This window comes from Cnephaeus nilssonii, assembly GCF_951640355.1.
Source record: "Cnephaeus nilssonii genome assembly, chromosome: 14".
NCBI classification, from domain to species: Eukaryota; Metazoa; Chordata; class Mammalia; order Chiroptera; family Vespertilionidae; genus Cnephaeus; species Cnephaeus nilssonii.
Window position 1 is genome coordinate 72,567,806 of NC_137085.1, and position 6,278 is coordinate 72,574,083.

Below are 6,278 nucleotides of genomic sequence, written 5' to 3' on the forward strand. Positions count from 1 at the left end.
CTGGGGGGTGGGGGGTGGGGAGTAGGGGCGAGGCTAGGAGGGCCCAGTGAGGTTTGAGTTCCACTGGGAGGAAACCACTGGAGAGCTTGCAATAGAGGAGAGGCATCATCTGCCCCCGTCTTCATACTCTGGCGGCTGTTAAATTAGACAGAGAGCAGGCGGGTGCTCTTGAGGCTGCTGAGAGATGGTGATCCAGGGAGGCGGCAGGGGGAATGGGGAGAATTGGCTGGATTCTGGCCTGAAGGTACCGCTGACAGGTTAATTGGCACCTGAGCACCTGGAAAGGTGGGGTGGCCCTCAACTAGGAAGACCAGGAGGGGAGTGTGTTATGGGGAGGGTGGAAGGTGAGGGATTCATTATGGGACACACTACGTTTGAAATGCCTATTAGACATCCAAGGGAATGTCAAGTCGATGGTCTGGTTTGTGAGTCCGGAATTCAGAGAAGTCCACACTGGAGACAGACGTTGGAGACCCTCGCTGATGAATGGTGGTTGGAGCATGAAACTAGAAGGGATAAATTGCCAAGGAAGGGAGGGGTCAGCTGAAAGCCAGGAGGTGTGGCTTTCAGGAGCCAAGGAAAGAACAAGAGTCAGGGAGCCAGGCTGACCCCTGTGCGTAGTGCCACAGACGAGGCCAGCGAGACAGACCTGAACACGGACCTCTGGCTCCATGGTGGGGACCTGCTTGGTGTGCTGATGCCGGATTGGGGTGTCAGATGGGAACCCTGGATGAGGTTGCATGGTGATGCCACCAGGATAGATGGTTCCTGTCTCTTTGTAGCCCAAGAGGGGGTTGATCCACCAGAGAGAGAGCAGATACTTTAAAGTCCACTTACTCTTTGCTCCTTGGGCAGCTTTTCAGGGGTGGGGCAGCCTGGGAAGAGAAATATTTCCTTAAACATAAAAGCTGAAGTGTGATGACTAATATGTTCGGCCTAGCCACTAGTTATAGCAGCTCTGTTGACGAGTTTGCCCCTTTATGTGTCAGATGTTTAGTCCCTTGGGATCTTAGCTTAGCCAGGACCATCACAGTTAACTAGTCCAGCCCAGCCCTCCTGAAGTTAATCCCTTGGAAACCACCCCTGGTAAGAAGTGAAGCGCTCAGGATCGGTGTGGGCAGTCCTGCTGGATTCCCAGCTCCAGCCTTCCCAGCCCGGAGGCCTCGGCCATTATGCAGCCTCTTTAATCTCAATTCGTTCATCTGTAAAGTGGGGTGACTGCTCTAGGCGGCAGGGATGGCAGGAGCATGACATGAGAGATGCTGGCAGGGCGCTCAGCTCTGAGTGGATACAGAGAACACACTAAACACCTGGAAGAGACGTCTGTCTAGCTCAGCGGTTGATGTCTGCCACCCACAGGGGTGGGGAGCCCACCACCCCCCGAGGCAAACCATCCCCTTAGGAAGAGGCCAAGACGCATGGTGGCCAAGTGTGCAGAGCTGGAAGGCCTGGGTCAGAGCCTGTCCCTGCCCCTCACTAGCCGTGTAAATGTGTGCTCGTTACCAACCTCGTGAGCAACAGTTCACTCACCTGTGGATTTGTGCTAAAGATTGTAGCTGCCTCATGGGATTACACAAGCAATGCGGGTGACATGTTTAGGAAGCGTGCCCAGCCTGAGGTAAACCCATGCTATGTACGTGTTCCCTTCTTTACATGGATAGTGTCCACTGTTTTCATCTGAACAGAAGTAAACAAGTTCCCTTGGCATCGAAGAGGGGCTGAAGGGACATGGGAATGGCTAGCCTCCGCCGCACTTACCTGTGCAGTTATGGCCCCGCATCGTGAGGGAGACTGCGATTAGCTCTTCTCGAGGGCAAGAGGCCTAACCCGTCACCTGGGCATTAAGCAGAGACTGAGGAAGGTGCTGGACCAGAGGAAGGCGGGCACCTCCACACATGGGATCTCTCCCTCCCGCCCCGCCCACCCCCATTGCCCAGCTGCTCCTTGCTGGCTTCCATGACATCTCCCCCTCTCTCATCACAAACACACTCCAGTTCACACAGCAGTGCAGGTCTGAGCAGTGTGTGCGATGTTACCAATTTTATCACAGCTCTATGTCCTGTGGAGAAACAGTGGGGATCACCCACTTCCTCACCGGCCCCAACCCCACAGGTCAGCTCTGGTGTGTGCCAGAAGCAGGAAGTTGAGAAGTAACAGTCGGAATGACCACTCACCGCCCCCACGCCCACTCCCTGTACCCAGGGCACTTCTGCTTATTTCCCCAGGAGGGCAGTTAGTGAGCGAGACAGGGAGGAAACGCCGAGAGAGGGATTGTAGCCGCCCTGCCCTAGGTTGGTGGCCTGAGTGCCTCATGCTGGTAGTGGAGACAGGACCTGTGATCGCTGCAGCAGCAGGAACTGAACCACCGAGCTGCAGGGCTAACACCTATTTGGCCCTTGTTACATGCCCAGCACTTGCTTTAACCAACCCAGGACCCCGGGTGTGGCTCGCACTCCTGCTGTTTACAGACGAGGGGGCTGGGGTTTCTGAGGGTTGAAGGACTTGTCCAAGGCCTGTGGCCAGCCAGGAAGCAGCAGAGCCAAGACTCACACCCTGGACTGTCTGATTCCAAACCCACGTTCCCACGGGCCTGCCGGTTCTCTGCTAAGTGGCAGTGCCCAGGGCGCTGGCTCTGAACAGACCCAGGGACGCCCCTTCTTCCAACCTCTGACCACCCTCCTGTCTTTTCCGTCACCACCTTCGGAACCTCCTCAGCCTCCGAGACCAGCCAACACCATTTTGTGGTTTGTTTTTACTTAACTTCTTATTGCTAAGATTCTTCAGAATTCTTCCACTGAGGTGGAAGCTGCCGTCAGCCGTCTGGCAGCCTGCCTCTGCAGCCCCCACACCTACCCTCTCTGGGTTCTATTTCCACAGTGAGGATGTGGCTCTCCAGGGCGTGGTCCACTTCTTCCGCGAGTTGGCGGAGAAGCAGAAGTGAGAGGGCGCTGAGCATCTCTTAGAGATGCAAAACCAGCGCGGTGGCCGCATTCTCTTCCAAGATGTGCTGCTGCCTCCCCAAGAGGAGTGGGCAAAACGCAGAATTACAGAGAAGCTACCTTGGCCTTGGAGAGGAACCTGAACCAGGCCCTTTGGACTTGCAGGCCCTGGGCTCTACCTGCAGACCCTCAGCTCGGTGACTTCCTGAGAATCACTTCCTGGAGGAGGAGGTGAAACGCATCAAGAAGATGGGCAACCATCTGACTCACCTCCATAGGCTGGCCAGCCCCCAGGTTGGGCTGGGCAAGTATCTCTTCAAAAAGTTCACCCTCAAGCAGGACTAGGAGCCTTTGGAGCTCAGAGGCTTTTGAGGGGCCCCATCTGCATTCCCCTGGTGTCTGGTTTTTGCCTGAGTCTCTCCCCAAAGCCATTAGCCATTCTTTAAACCACCCTGAGCCCTCTCCCATGCATTGGACCAAATGGAAAAAATAGAACTTTTTGAAAAAAGAAAAAAAAAGTCTGCTCTATGAATTGTCCACCCATTAGCTCTAGAGGTACTTCTTAAGCTTGTGCTCATTTGTTCTTTCACTCAACAAATAGTTAGTGAGTACCTGCTATGTGCCAAAACCATATCACATGCTGAGGTTATGGTGGTGAATGGGACAGACACATCTCTGTCCATATGAGGCTTACATTCTTTGTGAAATCGATAATCGGGAAACAGAATCACATAATAAACAAAGATACAAAATCATTTCAGGGAGCAAAGAATGCTACAAAGAACACAAAGCAGCATTGAGGTACAAGCTAATCAGTGGAAGAGTTCTTAGGACATGACTTTGATTTAAGACTGGACATCAGCCCAGCTGGCGTGGCTCAGTGGTTGAACATCGACCTATAAACCAGGAGGTCACAGTTCGATTCCCAGTCAGGGAAAATGCCTGGGTTGTGGGCTTAATCCCCAGTGTGGGGCGTGCAGGAGGCAGCCAATCAATATTCTCTCTCATTATTGATGTTTCTATCTCCCTCTCCCTCTTCCTTCCACTCTGAAATCAATAATATATATAAAGACCGGACATCAGAAGGAGTGGGGCAAAGGAAGAGCTCATAAAAGAACTTATAGAAGAAAAAGCAAAGAAAGCAGCAGGTGCAAAGGCCCTGAGGTACATTTGGGCTGGCATATTCAAGGAACAGCAAGAAGATAGCCAGTGTGACCAGAAGGGTGGGAGATGGAAGAGCCACAGGAGATGGGCTTGGGAAGGAAGGCAAGGGCCAGATTATGAAGGACCTCGCAGGTCATAGCAAGACACTTGGGTTCTCTTCATAGTGTGGTGAGAAGTCACTGGAGGGTGTTTGACTGGAGAGTGATATGACCTGATCTAAATATGTGAAAATGGACTGTAGGGGGTCAAGGCAGAAAAGGGAGACCCAGCAGAATGAATTTAATCCATCTTCTACTTGATTGCCTGTGAAATATGTGAGGGCTGCTGTCATATTCCTCATAAATCTTTACTTCTCCACTAATTATCTTCAGTTCCTTCCATTATTCTTCATATGGCAAGGTTTTGAAGTTCTTCCCCTCCTGCTTTGGACCCACTGACTTCTTACAGCTCCTTCCCACACCCTGTTCCATTTCTGTGATTCCCTCCTCTTCCCCATGTGCTCCAGCCTTTGTCACAGGAATGGTCCATTCTCCTCTCTAAAGAATTAGCTTTCTTTTCTTATCCCTGCTGATAACCTAGGAACAGGCTGATTTTTGCAGCAGCAGGATGGGGCAGAGGGGGATGTTGCAGTGGCAACAAAGGGCTCAGCCAGTCCTGCCAGGACCTGCAAAGCTGGGATAAGAGTTGTCTTGAGTCGGAGTAAAGGGGCCAGGACCTATATCCCCATGCCAACCTGCCATTGGTTACAGACTGCTTTGGGCAGGGGCATGGCATGGGAGAGGTGGCTCTCTTCTGCAAGGAGCTGGAGAACAAGTTCTTTGTTTACAGTGAGGAACTGGGTGGCATGTCAGAGTAAACACTCAACTAAGCAAAGACTAGAACTGGGCAAGGAGCAGAAGTCTGCCTCTGCATCTGTCAGCTTTCCTTTTCTCTGTGTCATCACTCAGACATCTCTCCCCTGAAGGAGCATGCATGGCCACGGGCATTTCTGGATCTGTGTTCTACCAGCTCAGCTTTCCCCCCTGGTTCCAGCCAAAATCCAGTGTTGGACTCTTACTGGCTCAGATAGGGGACTATTCCTTAGCCAATGATTATTGTAGGGGTAACACTAGAGCTGCTGTAGTTTATAAAAGATGTAAATAATTACAAACAGTAGCACTTTACCTATTACACCTTCTGTTCTACCATTCAAAGAAATCGTGAATAAAAGTTCAATGCCTGGAATTAGATGTTCAATCTAGAACTGCTGCTGCTGCTGCTATCATTGTTAGGCTTTAGATAGGTATGGAGGCTTGGTAGCCAGAATGAAACACGACAAAGCTGAAAGTGAGTTTGAGAGACAGTGAGTAAAGCACAGGAAGGCAACATGGAGAGTTTCAATGTGAGAATAGTCAGCAAGTCTGGAGACTGCAGAGGGATTGAGCATGAGAGTAAGGAGTTTGGCTGTTGTTCTGTAGACCTACAGCAGGTGAGGTCTGGCCTGCAGTATTTGTATCCGCCAACGATAAATACAGAAATTGAGAGTAAAAGTTATAGCAATTTGACTGAATAATAATTTTTTTTAATCTAATAATAAAAAATTGGGACCTGTATGTCTTTCTTATTTCATTTTCCTAGAATTTCCTTTTTATTGTATTTTATAAAAACGATGACCAGGATGAATTAGAAATATTTTTATTTATTTATTTTTAAATATTTTTGTTGATAATTTAGAGATAGAGGAAGGGAGAGGGAGAGAGAGAGAGAAACAATCAATGTAAGAGTGGAACACCAATCAACTGCTTCCTGCACTTCCCGGGGAATGTGTCCTGACCTGGAATCGAACCAGAGACCTTTCAGTGCAACCAACTGAGTCAACCAGCCAGAACTAGAAATCTTTTTAAAAAACTGTTCCTTCTCCAGAGAGAGTTTGAGAAGCATCACTGAGGCAGGGGAACAAATGACACATTATGGGATTCTGTGTTTTCCAGAGGAAATACTGAGGGCAGATTGAAGAAGAGAGAAAATGGAGGAAGTGAAACCAAGTAGGAGGCTCCCATGACTCTCTGGGTGGGAGTCAATAAAGACCAGTGGAAGCTGAGATCTTGAAAGAAAGGAATCAGGGAAGGGGCTTCTGTTCTACCATGGTCTTCCCCTAAAATTGACTTTTAGAGAGAGGGAGGAAGGGAGGGAGGG